Genomic DNA, 21,871 nt, shown 5'->3' with positions numbered 1-21,871 from the left:
GCATTGATCAGATGCCCTCTGGGGCTGCCCTTCTCCAGGCTCAACAGCCCCAGGGCTCTCAGCCTTTCCTCCTCACAGAGATGCTCCAGGCCCCTCAGCATCTTTGGAGCCTCTGCTGAACTCTCTCTGGTAGTTCCCTGTCTCTCTGGAACTGGGGAGCCCAGAGGTCACATCCACCATACATTCCCTGTGCACTACAGACAGTGTCACCAGTGGCAGCTGCAGATGACAGCTAACAGTGGGGACACCTGCTTGCTTTGTCATGGCTGGTCAGGGTGCTGGGGAGGCAGGGAGAGGGGACAGTGCCACCAGTGATGCTGTAAGACCAGGTAGCCCACACCACTTGATGCAGGGAAGCACAGAGATCTCTCAAGACCCTACACACTGTGGAGCCCAAGGTCTCCCTGAACACCTGGGCCGAGGTGCTGGGGCCTCATCTGCAGAGCACTGAGTGCTCAGAACTGAAAGCTTTGTTTAGTGAAATAACAGAAAGTATTTGATAATCCTAAAGCAATAACCAGGCCAGGGATGGGGGTCTAAGTGCCCCCAGCACGGAGGAAACCCCCTCCCTCACCACAGTGCTCAGCCACATCTGCAGAACAGTTGGCCATGGTGGAGATAAGCACCAGAGGAAAGCCCACCATGAATCTGGTAACTCACTCCTCAGAGCACATCATATGGTAGATAAGGTACAGAGCCACACATGGATCAGGGGATTGAAGCACTCAGAGGCTTTCAAACCACAAAGACCACCACCCCAGCACACCTCCTGCTCCACACAGGCTCACCCTACAGCTTCACAGGAAGCCTTTGGCACCGAAGAAAAGGGAGCAGCCGCCGACACCTTGGGGCAGCCTTCTTTTAAACACAACCCCATGGCCTCCATGGCAGCACCATTTCAAACCCTTCCCCTGAAGCCCACTGCTGACAGAACTTGTGTTTTCAGCTGCTCAGAGCCCTGTAAGCCCAGGGGGAGCAGCACTACAGCTGGTCACCGTTCCAAAAGCCACCAGCTTTGTGCACAGACTGTTTAGAGCCTTTGGTTACCTCTTGTCTAAGTGGAGCAAGCCTCTGCCATCTGATTTCACTTCATTGGAAAGACAAAAAGCTGGAATATGAACTTAATACTGAAATTTCCAGCTGTTATCCACCACTGGTGAGGCTCTGTTTTGGGATGGGAACCTAAACCACAAACTACCAGGGAATTTGATTAGATCTCAACTGGGGAGCCCAGCACGTTCGAGAAGGTAACACAAGCCCAACTTAAAATAAGCTGGAATTCTTCTCCTGGCCAAAGTGCAAGGTGTTGCTTCTGACCTGTGAAACACTTGAGATGACTCTGAGCCCCTCACACGATCACACTGAGACTGTTATGATATCACAGAATAGTTTTGGTTGGAAAAGACCAAAGAGATCATCCAGCCCAACCATTCTCTAGCTCTGCCAAGCCCGATGCTAAGCCGTGGCCCTCAGCACCACATCTCTGCCTCTTTGAAACAGCTCCAGAGATTGGGATTCAACCCCCTCCTGGTTCCAGTGTCTGAGAATCCTTTCAGTGGAAAAGGTTCTTCTAATGTCCAACCTAAACCTCCTGTGGTGCATTTCCTATCACCTGATACTAGGGAAAAGAGACCAACCCCCACCTGGCTCCAGCCTCCTTTCAGGGAGCTGGAGAGAGGTCTGCCCTCAGCCTTCTCTTCTCCAGGCTAAACACCCCCAGCTCCCTCAGCTGCTCCTCACCACCCCTGTTCTCCAGGCCCTTCACCACCTTTGCTGCCCTCCTCTGGACCTGCTCCAGCCCCTCCATGTCCTACTTGGAGTGATGCTCCAAACCTGAACACAATACTCAAGGCATGACCTCCCCAGTGCTGAGTACAGGGGGCACAACCCTGAGTTGTGAAGAACTCCTTAAGTGCTGATAATGGTTGGAACTCAATGATCTTAAAGCTCTTTTCCAACCCAAACAATTCTATGATTCTACAATGTTTAAGCCTTCTGGGCATCACCAAGAAGTACCGAATACAGAATCATAGGATAGGATAGGATAGGATAGGATAGGATAGGATAGGATAGGATAGGATAGGATAGGATAGGATAGGATAGGATAGGATAGGATAGAACACAATTGAATTTAATTGAATTAAATTAACCAGGTTGGAAAAGACCTTCAAGATCATCCAGCCCAACCTATCACCATCTAAACAGCTAAACCATGGCACTAAGTACTTCATCCAGCCTCTCTTTAAACACCTCCAGGGATGGGGACTCCACCACCTCCCTGGGCAGCACATTCCAATGGCCAATCTCTCTCTCTGGGAAGAACTCCTTCCTAACATCCAGCCTAAACCTCCCCTGGCAGCACCAGCACCACTGCATCTCACTTCCTGAGGTTTTTACCCTCTGCTCCTGTCAGGTGCACATCCCCCATGCTCTGGCTGATGCTCCTTTCCTGTCACAATCAAGATTTCCAGGTATGCAATTCATCTTCTTGGAGGATCTTCCTACTCAATTCCATTTTGCAGCTTGGTCTAACATGACATCATTTCCCCCAGTTTACAGGGGACAAAAGGACACCACAGCTGAAAGTCATTACCTTGAAGCCTGGCTTCATTTAGTCTGTGTCATCTACTATGAAGCTCAGGCAGTGAGTGCACACAAAAAACATTAGACAAAACAACTTGTCAGGAGGCCACAATGGGATGGGCAACCAGCAAAGAGGATCACTGGAGCAGTTACACCCTGGATCAGAGGTAGAGAGGCAGCTGAGGAGCAGGTGCCACAGCAACCTCCTCTCTTGGGTTTAGATTTGTAGACTCTCAGAATGGTTTGGGTTGGAAGGCACCTTGAAGATCATCGAGTTCCAAACCCCCTGCCATAGGCAGGGACACCTTTCATTAACCCAGCTGGTCCAGGCTGCAAGGTGTGATATATTTGAGATATATTCTGGAGTCCCTATTACAGGAAGGATCTGGAGGTGCTGGAAGGTGGCCAGAGAAGGGCCACGAGGATGAGCAGAGGGCTGGAGCACCTCTCCTATGAGGACAGACTGAGGGAGTTGGGGCTGTTCAGTTTGGAGAAAAGAAGGCTCTGAGGAGACCTTATTGTGGCCTTCCAGTATCTGAAGGGGGCTCCAAGAAAGCTGGGGAGGGACTTTTGAGGGTGTCAGGGAGTGATAGGACTGGGGGGAGGATGGAACAAAACTACAAACAGGTAGATTCGGATTGGATGTTAGGAAGAAATTCTTCCTGGCACAGGCTGCCCAGGGAGGTGGTGGAAGCCTCATCCCTGGAGGTTTTTAAGGCCAGGCTGAATGTGGCTGTGAGCAACCTGCTGTAGTGTGAGGTGTCCCTGCCCATGGCAGGGGGGTTGGAACTGGCTGACCCTTGAGGTCCCTTCCAACCCTAACAATTCTATGCTTCTATTTGGATGGTGACAATTTAGCTGGGCCAAAAAGGTCAGGAAAAATTAAAAACAAAGACAGAGGAGAGCAAAGGGGAGGAAAAAAAAACACCCAAAGCCTGAAAGCCAGACCTGAACCTCAGAGGTAAGGAACATCCTGAATATATGGGGAAAAGAGAACAAGGTACCTGTGGATGAAGCATCCCAGACCCCTGAGTTTGTCTCTGCATTTTGGCTTCCACCAGGGACAGTGATCCAGCTGCTGGCCACTAAACCAGCTTTACCAGGTAAGGAAAGGGAATCCTTCCAGAATTATTTGAGATCACCCAGTCCAGCTATTCTCTAACCCTGCCAAGGCTGCTGCTAAACCACAGTGCTCAGCACTACATCTCTGTGGCTTTTAAACACCTCCAGGGATGGGGATTCAACCACCTCCATGGGGAGACTGTTCCAGTCTTTGAGAACCCTTTCACTCAAGAAGCTTCTTCTCATGTCCAGCCTGAGGAACTTGAGGCCACTTCCTCTCTACTCCTTGCACTTGGAGTAGACAGATTCCCACCTTCTGACACTGCTGACCACAGAAGGCCACAGCCTTTCACATGCTCCTCTCCAAGAGCCTTCCTTCTCCTCCACTTTTTCCATTGGAGCAAACAGCAGAGATGCTCACAGAACAAAATCATAGAATCATGTGGGTTCAGAAAGACCTTTAAGGTAAGAGTCCAACCACTACCTGGTCTAACAGCTGTGCACAGGGAGATGCTGGAGGTGTTCAAGGCCAGGCTGGATGAGGCCTTGAACAACTCGGTCTAGTGAAAGGTGTCCCTGCCCACGGCAGGGGATGCTGGAGCTAGATGATCTTCAAGGTCCCTTCCAACCCAAGCCAATCTATCAATCTATGGTAGGTTATGGTTGGACTCAATGATCTTCAGGTCTTTCCCAACCAGACAATTTCATGACCTAACTACCAAGTCTGGTGCTGAACCATCTCCCCTCAGCACCACACCTCTGCTTCTTCACACACTGTATCCTCAAGCACTGCCAAGAGACACAGCAAAGCCTTCCAGAGCTGGACAAGGGCCCTCTGAACTTCATCCAGGGACATTACACCAGCATGGTGGAAGATGCTTCTTGCACCACGAGGACTGCCTGCATCACCTCCCCGCCGGTGAAAGCAGCGCACACTACCGAGAGGGAAGCCACAAAGGGCTTCAGCCCACACTTTGACCCCCAGGGAAGCACAAGGTGGAGAGCACAGCCCCCCAGGCAGAGCTGGGAGTCAGCAAAGCCTCCTGCCACAGCCAAGAAGCAGGATTCCAGTGAGGAGAAGAATGCAGATAAAATGCCTTCTCCAGAGCTGACCTACTTCTCTTATCAGTGCGACTGAGCTAACGAGGAAGTACCAAGCTGTTCAGAGCCTGCCACCCCAATTTGCTGCATTCTTCTGCTCCCCTGAAGGTTACACACAAGCTTCTTCCAGATCATAGCCCTCAGACACATCACAAGCTTTGGGTTGTTGGGGTTTTTTTTAGCCTGGTTTGGGGCAAAAGTTTAAAAGCAGTGGTTACAAAGGGAGAAAGAGCTCTTCCCACCACAGCCTCTTGCGCCTCACACCAAATCACCACCAGGTCACAGAATCCCAGCATGGGGGGGTTGGAAGGGAGCTCTGGAGAGCATCCAGTCCCACTGCCCTGCTCAAGCAGGGGCACCCACGGCAGCTTGCCCAGGATCACAATGGCCAGCTGGGTTTGGAAGCTCTCCAGAGAAGGAGACGCCACAACCTCTCTGGGCAGCCTGCTCCAGGCCTCCAGCACCCTCACACCAAACAAGTTTCTTCTCCTGTTCTGGGTTCCAGTTTTGCCCCTTGTCCTGTCACTGGGCACCACTGACAAGAGTCTGGCCCCATCCTCTTGCCCCCCACAGGTCCTTTAGCTCTTGCTGAGCATTGTCAGATCCCCTTTCAGGCTGCTCCTCTCCAGGCTCAACAGCCCCAGGGCTCTCAGCCTTTCCTCCTCACAGAGATGCTCCAGGCCCCTCAGCAGCTTTGGAGCCTCCACCGGACTCCCTCCAGTAGTTCCCTGTCTCTCTTGGACTGGGGAGCCCAACACTGGACCTGGTACTCCAGCTGTAGCCTTCCTAGGAGCAGAGGAGAGGAGAAACTGCCTTGACCTGCTGGCCACACTTTTCTTCAGACACCCCAAGAAAGGTCCCACCTTTCCCAACTAAGCAGCTAAGGCACAAGCACTTTTTGCTAACACAGCAGAAGAGAACTCTCTTTCCTCTCACCACTCCAGTCAGTCAGTCCTGGCCCAATGACAGGAAGGGCAAACATAGCTCTGTGTCACCGAGCAGCTCACTGGTACCCACTAGACCCAAACCAACTCTTCAGGGATAAGCTGAAGCCAGAAGCCAAGCAGACAGCAGTACCCAGCTGCTGGGAGCCTCAAGCCCTGAAGGACTAACGTGTGCAGGACTTCCCATTCTGCAGAAGTCCAGGAAGAGCTGCAGCCATGAAGCTGATTTGACTAACCAGGTGTTTTCTAAGGTAGGCACATCTCCTGCTGAAGTCCCAGGGCTTTCAGACATCACTGGAAACCCCAGACTGCTGCTTCTTGCTCCCAGTTAATCCAGTTAACATTCCTTTTAAAAAACAAATGGTAAGAAGGGTCATCAAAAGGAAGAATCTCCAAAGGACCTGAGAAACTGTTTTCTACTCCTCCTCAAGTCTAACATGTTGTGGTATCCACAGGAAGAAACTTGAATGTTACAGATGTTCCAAGGAGATAAAAGCCCTGCAGCACTACAGCCTGAGAGCCACCACCGTGAAAAAAGACCTCAGAAAGCCCTCTGTGATAAACACCAAAGTGAGCTGGGACACAAATTCCTCCCAGCTTCGAGAGAAAGCAGAAACAAGAGCTCAGCACAACCCAGGTCCCGACCAGAGCAGCCAAGTGTGAGTCAGACTGACCAAGCGAGGATGCAGCATTCTCCAGATGGCCCTGCCTGACCACAAAGGCTCCACTGGTCTGCTGGATGGAGCTCAGCACCCCAGCCTCCCAGGACCCAGCTGAAAAGACACCCCTGCCTTGAGGGACATGATGAAAGGGGAGCAGGATGGCCAAGTGTAATGGTAGGTCCTCTGGGACCAGCACTGCAGCCACACGCTGCTGCTGTGGTGTCTGGAGTTTGTTTCCAGCCCTCATAGAATCATAGAATCAATAAGGTTGGAAAAGACCTCAGAGATCATCAAGTCCAATCTGGCACCCAACACCTCATGACTACTAAACCATGGCAGCAAGTGCCACGTCCAATCCCCTCTTGAACACCTCCAGGGACGGCGACTCCACCACCTCCCTGGGCAGCACATTCCAAGGGCTAACAACTCTCTCTGGGAAGAACTTCCTCCTCACCTCCAGCCTAAACTTCCCCTGGCACAGTTTGAGACTGTGTCCTCTTGTTCTGATGGGCCAGAGAAGTGGACAATGTCATGGTGAGCCTGGATTCCAGCACAGCCCAGCATGGCCCATCAAAAGGAGCCATGGGCTCAGTTAGCATACCCTGAGGGACACCTTCACCCAAACACCAGCTGAAGCAGAGCCACATTTAGGGACCTCCACCTCTCAAGGCACTCAATAACACCCATCCAGGAGGTGAGGCCCTCGTGGTGAACTTCTGATGCTCTCATAATGGTGAGCTGTCAAAGACAAGACAACATCCTCAAGCCAGAAGGTGGCAGAAGGCTCAGGCTGGACAACACAAACGCCTCTCAGATTTCAGTGCTGGACAAACAAGCTGCAGAAACGAGTCTCAGCTCTCCCAGTTGGAACTGGGCTGTGCTCCTCCAGATTTCCACTTGCTGGCCTGCCAGCTCCTCTGGCCAAGCAAGCCTGTAATTCAAAGGGTACCATTGTCATTCTGTCCCCTTTCCGAAACGTGCAATTTGAAATCAGGGCTGGGGGAAGGAGGGAGAGAGGGAAGGAGGGAGGGTGGCAGAGCCTGCACCACTCAACTCTGCAGAGTTCAATCTGCCAGCTTGATTTGAAATCCCTATCTCATGGTACCAATTACAGCCCCTCCAACATCTGTTTTAGCAAAGGGTTCCAAGCTCCAACACATTTCCTCTGCCCTACAGATGTCCTCTGTCGCTGGTCCCATTCCATGCCGAGGCTGCCTGTCCTGCCCTTAACCACCATGGCTAAGAACCTGTCAAACCATGAGAGCAACACCAAGCACCTTCCCCACCTTTCCAGACGGGCAGGAAGAAAATAAACTGAGCCAGGAAAGCACATTTAGGTCTTTGAGGGAAGATTTCAGGTGCCAGAAGGAAAAACTCCTCCCTAGACCCACCAGCTCCCTGTGCCAAGGACAAGGGGCACAGCTGCTGTCCCCAGCACTCCCAGCTCTCTCCTGCCTGACTGGGAGAACCACACTGGGCAAAAAGCTGCTGTCTTGGGGCAAGGACCTGCAGCTGGCTGCTCTCAGCTGAGGAGCTTGTTTTCAGGGAGAGCCAGGAAGAATCACAGCCTGTGCTTGCTGACCTTTAAGCTTTACTTACCTGTTGGTTTGACAGTCGTGTCACTGCCTGTGCCACCCACACTCCAGCCCTTTGAGACTCCCTGTAGCTTTTACAGCAGTTCTGGAGGACACCAGCCAAAACAACAGGAAGAATTACAGCAAGATAAGCTCCAGCTGTGACCTTACCTAGTGCTCAAGAATCTCCCTGGCAGACCAGAAGATCAACATGGCAAGCAATGCATGCAAAGAACAAGAAGATAACCTTTACCCCCAAAGAAATGTCAGGGAGCAAAGAGAAAAGGATTGAATCATAGAATTGTTTGGGTTGGGAAAGTCCTCTAAGACCATCATCAAGACCAGCCTTCAACCTAACACCACCATGGCCATCAAACCATGTCCTAAAGTGCCACGGACACGGGTTTTGAACACCTCCAGGCACGGTGACTCCACCACCTCCCTGGACAGCCTATTCCAATCCCTGCCCACTCTTCCAGCAAAGACATTTTTCCTCATCCCCAACCTCGACCTCCCCTGGCACAATTTCAGGCCATTTCCCCCCCTTCCATCCCTTGATACCAAACAGAATTGAGATAAGACACATCCATGGGAAAACAGGGGGTCAAGGCAGGGCAGCTCACCTTTAGACCACAGCACCTTAAAAGCAAGCAGAAGTTTCCCAGATGGCTTCCAAAAAGCACCAGTGGGCAGGGGAAAAATGCTGGAAGGCACAAGGAGGCTCAGCTAGAAGGAGTCTTTTTTGGTGCCTCCACTTCCCACGGTGCTCAAGCATAAAGAATATGCTGCTGAAGTACGTCTGGCAACTCGTGTTTGTCTCAGCTGGCTCTGGGCTTTCTTCCTGCCTTGCAAATCAATCTCAGCATCATCCAAAAAAAATGAAAATAGACCTTAAATGTATTCACTGAAAACTCAAACCCCCTTGGATCCACCTCCTGTTGTGAACAAGACAGCTTTGTGCCTATTTACTCCACCCTCCAGCTCGCACTCTAATTAAAGTACTGCAGTGGGGAGTGAAGAGTTGAGCAGCTCATGGTCATTTCACCCCCTGGACACATGTGCCACCAGCTCTGCTGGCCCTCAGCACCATATCTCCAAGGCTCTGAAACCCCACCATCAGGGATGTGGGCTCCACCACTGCCCTTGGCAGCCTGGGACAGGGCTTAACCACTCTCAGAGTGAAGAAATTATTCCTTGTGTCCAACCTAAACTTCCCCTGGTGCAACTTGAAGCCATTTCCTCTCATCCTATCACTTGTTCCTTGGGAGAAGAGGCCAACCTCCATCTAGCTCCAGCCTCCTTTCAGGGAGTGGTAGAGAGCAATGAGGTCTCCCCTGAACCTCCCCTTCTCCAAGCTGAACAACCCCAGCTTCCTCAGCTGCTCCTCACCAGCCCCGTTTCTCCAGACCCTTCAACAGCTTTGTTGCCCTTCTCTGGACCTGCCCCATCACCTCAGTGTCCTCCTTGGAGTGAGGGCCCCAAAACTGAACTCAGTCCTCAAGGTGTGGCCTCACCAGTGCTGAGTACAGGGGGACAATCCCTGCTCTGGTCCTGCTGGCCACACCATTGCTGCTCCAAGCCAGGCTGCTGTTGGCCTTCTTGGCCACGTTCCATACAGGCAGCTGGAAGAAGAGCGGCTGACAGGCCCCCATGTAAGGAAAAATGGCAAGTCAATGCCAAGTGTGTACCCAGAGTCAGCTGGATGTTCAGGATTCCAGCATGAACCAACAAACTGTGAGGATTTTAAGTATTTAAAGTGAAAGGAGTGAGGGGAAAAGAGCCAATTTCAAGAGGCAACACCAACACTGGGCTGAGTGCCTCCCCATCGAGCCTGTGCTGATGACTATCTCCCCTATCAAGTGATCATCTGCCCAGCACTGCCAGTCTGCCCAGTTCCCAAGGGACAGAGTGCTTACTACAGCTCGAATCTGCTACTGCCTGCTACTCCCTGGTGGTGCTAATTGCACTCATTATCAGCCCAGATGATTGTGCCTGACGCACGTCCAACGTGCGGGACCGCAGGATGTCAACTCCCGACAGGGTTAGCACGGGGAGGGGACGGACACAAAACTGGGCTCAGCTTTGGGTCCCTCACTACAAGAAGGACAGCAAGGGGTTGGAGTAGGGCCAGAGAAGGGCAACAAAGCTGGGGAAGGATCTGGAGAACAGGGCTGGGGAGGAGCAGCTGAGGGACCTGGAGTTGTTCAGTCCGAAGGAGGCTGAGGGGAGAGCTCATTGCTCTCTACAGCTCCCTGAAAGGAGGCTGGAGCCAGGTGGGAGTTGGTCTTCTCGCCCTAGTATCAGGTGATAGGAGAGGAAATGGCCTGAAATTGTGCCAGGGGAGGGTTAGGTTGGAGATTAGGAACAAATTCTTTGCTGCAAGAGTGGTCAGGGATGGGAACAGGCTGCCCAGGGAGGTGATGGAGTCACCATCCTTGGAGGCGTTCAAGAAACCTGTGGCCACGGCACCTTGGGACACGGCTTGATGGCCACCGTGGTGTTGGCTTGATGGTTGGACTGGATGATCTTAGAAGGCTTTTCCAACCCAAACAATTCAATGATGCTCTGATTCTATGCTTCAAAGCATGATGCCTCAGTCCACCAGGTTTCTACATTTTTAGGAGACACACAATGGATTCTCAAGGACTCCAGAGCACAGTCTCTATGGCAACTATATGCAGAAGGAGGGGGAGTTCCCACATTTCCCTATCACCCTGGTTGGAGCATTTAAGGTCCATTTTCTAGGCACTCCTTGTGCCAGGAATTGCAGGTGAAATGTATTGCCCAGGTTCATACAGGGGTGCAAAGGTGGTGTGGGTTTAGGCACCCCACTCTCCACTGCTTTTATGAGCTCTGCTCATCAGCTGCTTGGGCTTGATGGTCTGGAGAGGTCTTTTCCAACCTTTAAGGATGTGATATTTGATAAGAGTGCAGAAATGGTGGCACTTAATATCCAGCTTAGAAAAAAAAGCACATGCATGACATGCTTGTACACACAGAGATGGCAGACAAAGATGCTACAGCCAGCCAAGACTTGGAGAGCCCCAAGGAAGCCATGGTCCTTCCACGGCTTTCCTTTTGCTGCAAGAGTGGCATTGGAACAGGCTGCCCAGGGAGGTGGTGGAGTCCCCATCCCTGGAGGTGTCCAAGAAACCTGTGGCCATGGCACTTAGGGACATGGTTTGATGGCCATGGTGGGGTTGGGTTGGTGGTTGGACTCAGTGGTCTCAGAGGTCTTTTCTGACCAAAACAATTCTATGATTCTTCGTTTCCTAAAGGGGAAGGTTTGGCCTGAAGCAGCTCAGCAATGCTCCAGATGAAAGCTGGGAGCTCATCTCAGCGTGCCTGCCCCCCATCAGCCTGAACCTTAATCATGTTAACTCAAGCTCCCACCACTCTTGTACTGCCATTGCCTCTTCAAATTCAATTATTCAAAAGGCAAAACAAGACCAACCTAATTATGATGGACTGAGAGGCCCCAGCTCAATGTCAGAGTCACTATAACTGATCCAACCACAACCAGCTTCTCCCACTGAGAGCCAGACCTCAAGAGTCATTCCACGCTCAGAGCAAAGAGCTCATTATTTATCAGTGATCTTATCTCCCCCAAACCTGGGCTAAGACAAAAGGAGTAATGTTGGCAAAGCAAAGTGATGCTGCTGAAGGAATGCCATCCTCAAAGGATGCAGGTGATCCCACCCTGGCATCTAACTCACAACAAAGAAGAAAAGCCAAGGAGGAAAAATGGGCAAAGAGTCCATGTCCTACTTTGTCACCTCTAAACCACGGAGACCTCTCTTGATGGATACCATGAGAGCATCAGCAGGCTGACAGCCTTCAAAAGAACAGGGTGGAGGGTTTTTTCCCCCCCTCTCAGAGGCAGCAGCAGATACCATTTGCATTCCTTCTCTGTCAAGCTCCTGCTCTCCAGAGCGGGGTTTTAAAGCTTTTCTGGTGTTCCATCACGAAAACCTCTTCCATTTCAGGAACACTTTGTGACTTGTTACCAAGATGTCTGCTGTAAAAAGATGACATCTGCCTTGCTGGCATGCAGAACTGCATGGGAGATGTGTGAAGGAAAATGATCTGTTTGAAGAGGTGTGCAGCAGTGCCCAACAGCCACCTTCTACTTGATACCTACCATCACCACCTCCATCTACAGCCAGCCATTAATTCTGATCAGATTTATACTCACTACCCAAAGCCACAGACACACACAGAGCTAATGCCTGATATCCTCCATGAGGAACCTCTCCAGACAGTTTGCTTCTCTGAGGGACCACCAGATTCAGTATCAAGAGTCCTCCAGCACCAAGCCAGACCTGTTGCTGGGACCTCCTGGGCTTGCCACAGCAGTGCCAAGAGGCTGAGTAATGCCAGGGTCACCCTGGTACTTTATGTGTTTTTAGATGATAGCATTGGGCACACAAAGCCAAGGACTGAACGATGATAACCTCAAAAAGGCAGCAAATAATCCATTTTTAGTACAGCTGCTCACATGAGGAAAACCAGAGCAACACCATCCTATGAGCTAATGGAGAGAAAGAGCCCAGGAACTGTTTCCCAGCCATACTGGTACAGCCAACACATCCAGAAATCCATCAGCCTTTACTGCCAGAGTTCCTGAGACACTTCAGCTAATTTAAACCACAACTGTGACCTGGTGCTCACCCCAGCAAGGCCACCATCACCTGCATCTCCAGAGAAGGGCCACGAGGATGAGCAGAGGGCTGGAGCTCCTCTCCTATGAGGACAGACTGAGGGAGTTGGGGCTGTTCAGTCTGGAGAAGAGAAGGCTCTGAGGAGACCTAGTTGTGACCTTCCAGTATCTGAAGGGGGCTACAAGAAAGCTGGGGAGGGACTTCTCAGGGTGTCAGGGAGTGATAGGACTGGGGGGGATGGAGCAAAACTAGCAATGGATAGATTCACATTGGATGTTAGGAAGTTCTTCCCCGGGAGGGTGGTGAGAGACTGGCACAGGTTGCCCAGGGAGGTGGTGGAAGCCTCATCCCTGGAGGTGTTTAAGGCCAGGCTGAATGTGGCTGTGAGCAACCTGCTGTAGTGTGAGGTGTCCCTGCCCATGGCAGGGGGGTTGGAACTGGATGATGCTTGAGGTCCCTTCCAACCCTGACAATTCTATGATTCAATGACCATCCCTGGATGTGTTCAAGAGGGGATTGGACGTGGCACTCGGTGCCATGGTTCAGTCATGAGCTCTGTGGTGACAGGTTGGACCTGATGATCTTTGAGGTCTCTTCCAACCTTGGTGGTACTGTGACTCTTCCCATGCCCAGGGTGACTGCCAACTGAAGCTGGAAGCAGCTTGTGCTCAGACTCATTTCAGGAGTTAACAACCAGAACCTAAGCAGAGCAAAGACGACAAATCTGAGGTGGGGATGACTACAGGGAAGGAGCTGGAGGAGAGCACGGACATTGCAGTCCTGCTCCTGTGCCCTGCAAAGGCTTAAACTGGGGCACTGCAAATCCTCAGTGAGTTTCTGTTCCAGCAGATCCTGCGAGGAGGCCCGAGATTATCCCAAAAGCCTCCGTAAAACAAACCCCCAAAACAAACCAACCCACACTTCTGCAAAAGTCAAGTGAAAAATGTGCCCTGTGAGTTTGCCTGAAAGGACATTCCTAGCCCTGGGAGTGGTGCTTTGATGACCTCACCAAGCTGCAGACGCGGGCCAGGAAGTGCTTTGCTCAATGGCTTCAGAAGAGGAGGCTGGCACAGTGCTGAGAATCGATCAGCAGACCCTAACCGAGGGCATAAATCCTCTTGCAAGCACCATGCCACGCCGTGCTTTAATGAGCCACTTCATGAAGCCATCATTAGAGCCTGATATTAATCCTGGAGATGATGCAGGGCGCAGCTAGCGAGGGCAAGATCCCAGCGATCCCTCGCTGCATCACGCAGGCAATGACAGCAGAAGCAGAAACCGAGCTGATATTTTACCCTTCTGTGCATTCCTCCTCAGTGCCATTGCACTGAATCTCCCTGCCTCTTGCTTGGAGTGCATCCCAGAAGTGACAGATGCAATAAGCATGAAGGTTTAACTTGAAAAAATCCAATGATGGTTGAAAAGGCAGCTCACTAAAAGACAGAGTCGTGCCAGCAGACACACAACTGCTGATTAAAGCAATCTGTAATCAAAGGCTACAAGTGACCACTGGAACAAAAAAAACAAACCACTGTCGTCGAGTGCTGGAGTGAAACAAAACACAGAGCAAACTCCCCCTGACACCTACCTGAGTGCAGCAGGTGGCTACCAACAACTCCTGAAAACAATGTAAGTGTACCCACAGAGGAGATGAGGAAGGAATTCTTCCCTGTGAGGCTGGTGAGACACTGGAACAGGTTGCCCAGGCAGGCTGTGGATGCCCCATCCCAGCAAGCGTTCATAGGCAGGTTGGAAGGGGTCTTGAGCAACCTGGTCTAGTGCGAGGTGTCCCTGCCCATGGGACTGGATGATCTTTAGGGTCCCTTCTGAGCCAAACCATTCTGTGATTCTGTGACATACCCAAAATAAACACACGTTGACTTTATCACAACAGTGTTTGATCTACCTTTGTGTACGCAGCCTTTAGCAAATAGGAATATTAGCTGCAGTCAAACATCTCCAGGAGCACACAGCCATCTGTCTTCTCCCCTTTCAGCAAAAAAAGAAACGACTCAATGCTTGGTATTCAAATGAAAACCATGTAGATCACAGAATGGTTTGGGCTAGAATGGACCTTAAAGCTCATCTAGCTCTAATCACCCCCCTCCCCGCCTCCGCCATGGGCAGGGACACCTTCCACTCCACCAGGCTGCTCAAAGCCTCATCCAGCCTGATCTTAAACAGTTCCAGGGAGGGGGCATCCACAGCCTGCCAAGATGCCCTCCTGCCTCACACACCAGCTATGCACTGCCTTCTCCAGCCATCACACACCCAGAGAGGCTTCACGCAGGCTGGGCTGTGCCGGTTCCCCACACCGAAGCATCTCTCCCGCGTGTGCTTGGAGAAGCACATGAAGAGAGAGAGAGCGTGTCAGGAAATCTGGATGCAGCCTGGCCTAAAATTCAACCAGAAGAGCTACCAGCAGACTGAAAAAGCAACCAGAGCATCCAACATGTCACTCTCTCATTACGCCTCCAACATCCTTGGTCTTGCCTGTCCTGATCCCCACACGCATCTGCCTGAATAGCCTTGAATGGACCTGGCTCAAACAAACAGGCACAAGACCACAACTACAGCTACAAAAACCTCCACACCGCTAATGCAGATCAACAATAAAACTGCATCAATCAGTTTTACTTTTGTTTCCAGCCAGCTTTCAGTCCCTTTTGGATTTATCCCCCCCCCCCCAGCTCAGTCTCTCTGGGCAGCATCACATTGTCTAGAGCTAGGTACCACGGTGGAACGTTGCGTGGTTGCTCGCTGATGCCTTCCCCTGGATCCTGAGCAAAGAAACATCGAATTTCACCCAGCACAAGCAAGGACTAACCTTTCAATCCTGGCTTTTGACATATCGCTATGAAAACAATGTGGCTTTCGGCAAAGGAAAACAAAGCCCAGGAACATGTCACACAACCCAGGGCTTGACACATCTCCCGAACACACTCAGAAGAACCAATAATAACAGCGTGATATGTACCCAGGCAAGAAAAAAAACCAACAGAACTAAGCCCTCTGGTCATCTTTTGTCCTCCGCAACGTTACAGGGTGGCAGCAGGGACGCGGCGCGTCGGTGCCACCGAGCTGCGGCTGCATCGCCATGAAAGAAGAAAATGGGGAAAATAAAGGGAAAAGGGGCAAAACCTGCCGAACAAAAAGGAAATAAAAACCAAATCCTCGTTCTCGCCACGCAGGAGGCAGCTGGAGCTGGCAGCGGGCATCAGGTGCTGCGGTGGGCTACGGCGGGAGAGCTCGGCCCCGGGGCCGCCCCGCCCGGGCCATGCCCTGCGGCAACCTGCGAGCCCCGGCCGGATACCGGAACCGGCCGCGACCCCGCTCCGCTGCCTAATAAGGAGGAGAAGAGCCGGGAAAAAAAACCCGGGCTGAGCACAGCGTGGGGAAGGCGCTTCCTCCCCCCAGGCCCGTGCGCTGACAGCGGCCGCCGCCTCAGGAAGGGCTCAGCGGGGCAGGAAGAGCCCGCCCGGCCGGACCCCAAAACCCGCCCTGCCCGGTCCCTCCCCGCGGGCACCACCACCACGGCCGCCCTCCCGCCCCACCAGCTGCCCCTCTCCCCCGCTTCCTGCCCCCCTCCCCCTCGTCCATGCCGCGCACCGCGATCCCGAGCCGCCTCCCCGCGTCCGCTCCTCAGCCCGGCGGAGCCGCCACCGCCGCTGCCGCTGCCGCTGCCGCCGCCGCCGCCGCCCGACTGAGCGCCGCGGGGCGGGGGCGGGCAGGGCCGCCGCCAACCCACGCCCCCTATTGGTCACGCCCCCTTGTAGCCACGCCTCAGCCTGGGACTAGGACACGCCCCCTCCATACAGGCCCCGCCCCGCCGCCGCTCGCTCCCCGGGCCCGCCTCGCCCTCCCCGGGCCCGCCTCGCCCCACGAAGGGCGGGGACTGTACGATGAGTGGCGGCTCGCTTAACCAATGGCGATGAGGAGTTCGCGGCCACGCGTGGTCGCGTCCCGTTCTCTTCCTCCCCCGCGCCGCTGCCGCCGGTCCTTCCTTGGGGACCGGCCCGGTGGGAGCCTGCGGGAGGGCACCGGGGCTGCCGCCTGGCCATCGCCGGGCTGCTCGTCCTGGGTTGGTTCCCCCGGGATCCCTGAGCCTGCCTCAGGCTTGTTCCCCTCGAGCACTCAGCCTCCTGGCCACAGGTCGGTGCCGAGCGGTCGCCCTTGCTGCTCCTCGCCCTGCCTCAGGCTCCTTCCTTCGCAGCCCAGTCTCCCTCCGGCACTGAGCCGGGCTGGTACCCCCGCTGCCTCCCACCCTGCCTCAGCCCTCTTGCTTCCTAGACCGGTTCCCCTCTGGCACTGAGCTGCTTCAGGCCCCTTCACAGCCCAGTTCTTAAGCACTCCGGCTCTTGGCCACAGGTCGGTGCCCAGCGCTGGCCCTCGCTGCTCCCCAGCCTGCCTTAGGCTTCTTCCCTCCCAGGCTCACCTGCAGCTGCCTGTGGCACGGCACTCTGGTCCCCTGCTTCATACACTTGGCCAGCAGAGGTGGGGCTGTGCTGCCAGGAGGGAAGGGTTTAGGGCACGACAGCAACAAACCCCAACAAATGGTGAGCACTGAGAAAATCATAGAACTGTTTGGGTTGGAAAAGCCCTCTAAGATCATCGAGTGCAGCCTTCAACCTGAGACCATTATGCCCACTAAACCCTGTCCCACAGTGCCATGGCCAGAGGTTTCTTGCACACCTCCAGGGATGGGGACTCCACCACCTCCCTGGGCAGCCTGTGCCAATCCCTGACCCTTCTTGCAGCAAAGACATTTTTCCTCATCTCCCACCTAACCCTCCCCTGGCACAACTTCAGGCCATTTCCTCTCCTTCTATCACCTGATACTGGGGAGAAGAGAGCAACCCCCACCTGGCTCTGGAGAGAGCAATGAGGTCTCCCCTCAGCCTCCTCTTCTCTAGACTAAGCCCCACTAAAGTGGTTCTCCTGAGCCAAGCAGGGTGCAGCTAGAGCCTGCTGTCACCCACAGCAGCACTGAGGAGACCCAGCAGCTCAGCAAAGGAAAACAAACCAAGACTTCTGCAACAAAAACAACCACGCTGCCTCATTTTGTCCTCCTGACTTGCTGGGACCTGCAGCTGCTGTGGGAAAGGGGCACTGCCAGCAAGGTGGTGACAAAAGCAGAGTTTCAGCCCCTGCTGAAAAGCACAGCTTATTGGGGAAATAAAAACCCCAAACCCACCCAGGATAGTGGCTTGAAACTGAAGATTTTCTACACTGTGCTGAAAGCAAAGCTGCTTTGGGGGATGCTGGCTTAATGGGGTTGAAAAGAGGTGGGGATTTTTTTAGCTCCCCAGTTGGATGAGAGAGGCTGATGGTGATTGCTGCAATAATCAGTGAGAGGCTGAGTACCTGTGCAGCAAAGCCCTCCAGGCACACAGGGTGATACCAGCCTCGCAGGCTGCCTGTTTGTGTTCCTCCAGGCAGCTCAAAGAGCGGATGAATGATGCTAGAGCAGTGCCCACACTGTGCAGTGTTTACCATACATGGCCAAAACCAAAAGCTAGTCTAGCTTCCTCCTCTGTTTGGGCCGGGATCTGCACATTCATTTGCATGTGGTTAGGTGCTTAAGGGGCCTGATTTTCTCAGGGCACTGACACATTGGTATCTCGGGGTTTAGAGAACATAAGCATGTCCTGATGAGCTGAGATGAGCTGAGCACTCCCCTCACAATGCAGGCTGGGTGAAGGATGGCTTGAGAGCAGACTTGAGGAGAAGGACTTGGGGGTGCTGGTTGATGAAAAGCTCAAAGTGAGCTGGCAATGGGTGCTTGCAGCCCAGAAGGCAGCAGTGTGCCTGGCTGCAGCAAAAGCCCTGTGACCAGCAGGATGAGGGAGGGGATTCTCCCCATCTGCTCTGCTCTCATGAGACCCCACCTGGAGTGCTGCATCCAGTTCTGGTGCCCCAATCATCAGAAGGCCATCAGACAGTTGGAGAGGGGCCAGAGGAGGCCACAAAGATGATCAGGGGGCTGGAGCCCCTCCTCCATGGGGACAGGCTGCAAAAGCTGGGACCGCTCAGCCTGGAGAAGAAAAGGCTCCAGGGAGACCTTATAGTACCTGAAGGAGACTGCAGGAGAGCTGGGGAGGGACTTTTGACAAATGATTGGACAAAGGAGGTGGCTTTGAGCTGGAAGAGGGGAGATTTAGACTGGAGATTAGGAAGAAATTATTTAGAGTGAGGGCACTGAGAGTCTGGAACAGGTTGCCCAGGGAGGCTGTGGATGTCCCCTCCCTGGAGGTGTTCAGGGCCAGGTCGGATGGGGCCTTGAGCAACCTGGGCTAGTGGGAGGTATCCCTGGCCATGGCAGGGGGGGGGTTGGAGCTGTATGATCTTGAAGGTCCCTTCCAACCCAACCCATCCTCTGGTTCCATGATTCCTCCTCCCCCGTGAAACTGCGGCGGCACCGTGAGCTGCGCCCCGTTAGGGGAGAGCTGGCTGCTGAGGTGTGCAGAAAGCCTCCCAGGGATCCATTTGTCACCCCTGTGCTGGGGACTTCGCAGCTGGGGGAAGCACCAGACGCCACAGCAGCTACAGATGAACCAAACCAACCTTACCCAAGGCTTGTTAAGCTTTGACAGCGGTTGAACCACGCAGGCAGCAAAGCCTCTCTCCTGCGTGCTGAGCAGAGCCTTGCTAACAAAACCCTGCACCCAATGAGCAGAGCTGCAGTCCTCCATCCCCACCACCCACCAGGTCAATATTTCACTCCTGAAAGCCAGCCCAGCACACCTACTCCCTCAGACAGGCTCTTTAAAAGGCTACAGAGGAAGAAAATGGAAGCAGTTTGGGCAGGCTGAGAGGAGGCCTGCAGGTGCTCTGCACGCTGGTGGGTTTGTGATGGTGATTCATGGTTTCCACCTGGGTACATGCCTTGCTGAAGGTCACACAATGACTCAGGGAAAGAGCTGAGCTCCTTGACTGCCAGACCCATGGCCATTAATTTATTGAGAGTCTTGAATCTGGGTGTGTGGCTTAATATCAAGGGGAAAAAACCCAAACCCTAGCAATGCAAGCAGACAAAATGGTAGTTAAAAAATACAGGGACAGTTCCTTCTAGCTTAAAGCAGTGGGCGAGCCTGCAATGGTATTTAAGTCATGTACCAGGTGATGATTTACCCTGGAGTGAAAAACAAGGCTGAGGGCAGCAGTAGCCAACAGCTCAGACAAAAAAAAGCCCAAACAAACAAACAAGGAGGGTTTTCAGCACCCAAAGAAAAAGGGAGAGATGCACAAAGCACACAGTGTGAAACTGGTCCTGAGCAATCCAACTGAAACCTCAGTACCTGCACATCATGCTGGGTACCCTTGCAGCACAGATTGCTCAACATAGCATCACAGAAGGGTTTTGGTTGGAAGGGAGCTCAAAAATCTAGGTCCAACTGCCCTGCAGGGACACCTTCCACTAGACCAGGCTGCTCAAGGCCACATCCAACCTGGTCTTGAATACCTCCAGGGAAGTTTCATCCCTAACCTCCCTGTGCAACCTGTTCCAGTGTCCCACCACCCTCACTGGAAAGAATTGCTTCCTAATCTCCAGTCTAAATCTCCTCTCTTCCAGCTCAAAGCCATTGTCCCTCATCCTGTCACTACAAGGCCTTGTAAAAAGTCCCTCCCCAGCTCTCCTGCAGCCTCCTTCAGGTACTGGAATGCTGCTATAAGGTCTCCCTAGAGCCTTCTTTTCTCCAGGCTGAACAGCCCCAAGTCTCCCAGCCTGTCTCCATAGGAGAGGTGCCTCTGATCATCTTTCTGGCTCTCTCTGGACCTACTCCAACAGTTCCATTTTCTCCTTGTGTTGAGAGCACCAGAAATGGATATAGTGCTGGAAGAGTCACTCAGATGGACTGGGAACAAAACCATACCTCGATTTTTGCTACTGAAATACTTGAATTTTCTCTCATGCTTCCTTAACCTGTTGGTGGAAAAGCCCCAAGGATCACCTGGATCCTCACCTGGATGATGAAGCCATTTAGATCACAACACCTCATCATACAGCTGGATGATGACATGAATTTAGAGTCATAGGATCATAACATTGTCAGGGCTGGAAGGGGCCTCAAGGCTCAGCCAGTTCCAACCCCCCTGCCATGGGCAGGGACACCTCACACTACAGCAGGTTGCTCACAGCCACATCCAGCCTGGCCTTAAAACCCTTCAGGGTGGCCTCCACCACCTCCCTGGGCAACCTGTTCCAGTGTTTCACCACCCTCATAGGGAAGAACTTCTTCCTAACATCCAATCTGAATCCACCCATTTCTATTTTTGCTCCATTCCCCCCAGTCCTATCACTCCCTGCCACCCTCAAAAGTCCCTCACCAAATTTCAAGCTGAAGCCTTCCACAACTACCAGCTTTTTTTACACCAGCTTTTCAGCCCCACTGCAAACAGCAACCTTCATCACTTCAGCTGAACCTAATCATCTCAACAACCAGCCCTGAAATCACAGCTGGAGTGACACTAAACCCCAGCAGCTTGCCAAAATATGCCACCAATCCCCACTGGGATCAAGGAAAAGATCCTATTAGCATCATAGAATTGTTAGGCTTGGAAGGGACCTCAAGGATCAGCCAGTTCTAATCCCCCTGCCATGGGCAGGGACACCTCACACTACAGCAGGTTGCTCACAGCCACATCCAGCCTGGCTGCAAAAACCTCCAGGGTGGCCTCCACCACCTCCCTGGGCAACCTGTGCCAGTCTCTCACCACCCTCATGGGGAAGAACTTCTTCCTTACATCCAATGTGAATCTACCCATTGCTAGTTTTGTTCCATTCCCTACCTATCATCCAAATCATCCCAACAACCAGCCCTGAAATCACAGCAGGAGTGACACTAAACCCAGCAGCTTGCCAAAATATTCCACCAACCCCCACTGGGATCAAGGAAAATGTCCTATTACCACATCCTTCCAGCTAGGAGGACCCCCACAACAAACTCTCTGTCCTCTTTTAGCAATACCACCATGCCCAATCATTGCATTTGGCAGCCAGGACTCCCATTTGAGTCCAAACCACACCACACTGCTGTTACCTCACTCTTGCTGGGAAGAACTTCTTCCTAGCATCCAGCCTGAACCTCCCCTGGTGCAGCTTGAGACTGTGTCCTCTTGTTCTGGTGCTGGCTGCCTGGGAGAAGAGACCAACCCCCTCCTGGCTACAACCTCCCTTCAGGGAGTTGTACAGAGCAAGAAGGTCTCCCCTGAGCCTCCTCTTCTCCAGGCTAAGCAACCCCAGCTCCCTCAGCCTCTCCTCACAGGGCTGTGCTCCAGACCCC

The 21,871-nt window shown here is 52.9% G+C and overlaps 1 protein-coding gene across 1 annotated transcript in view; it reads right to left on the bottom strand.

The window, feature by feature from the left end:
- Positions 1–16,293, bottom strand: part of CORO1C (coronin 1C) — a 65,072-nt gene extending 48,779 nt beyond the window's left edge. Inside the window, exon 1 of the mRNA XM_054173022.1 lies at positions 16,197–16,293. The gene's annotated coding sequence lies outside the window, so the exon portion shown is untranslated. The remainder of the gene's footprint in view (positions 1–16,196) is intronic.
- Positions 16,294–21,871: the final 5,578 nt, after the last annotated feature.

The sequence above is a fragment of the Dryobates pubescens genome, chromosome 25, assembly GCF_014839835.1.
Source record: "Dryobates pubescens isolate bDryPub1 chromosome 25, bDryPub1.pri, whole genome shotgun sequence".
Lineage (NCBI taxonomy): Eukaryota > Metazoa > Chordata > Aves > Piciformes > Picidae > Dryobates > Dryobates pubescens.
This window is presented reverse-complemented; position numbering and strand designations above follow the sequence as displayed.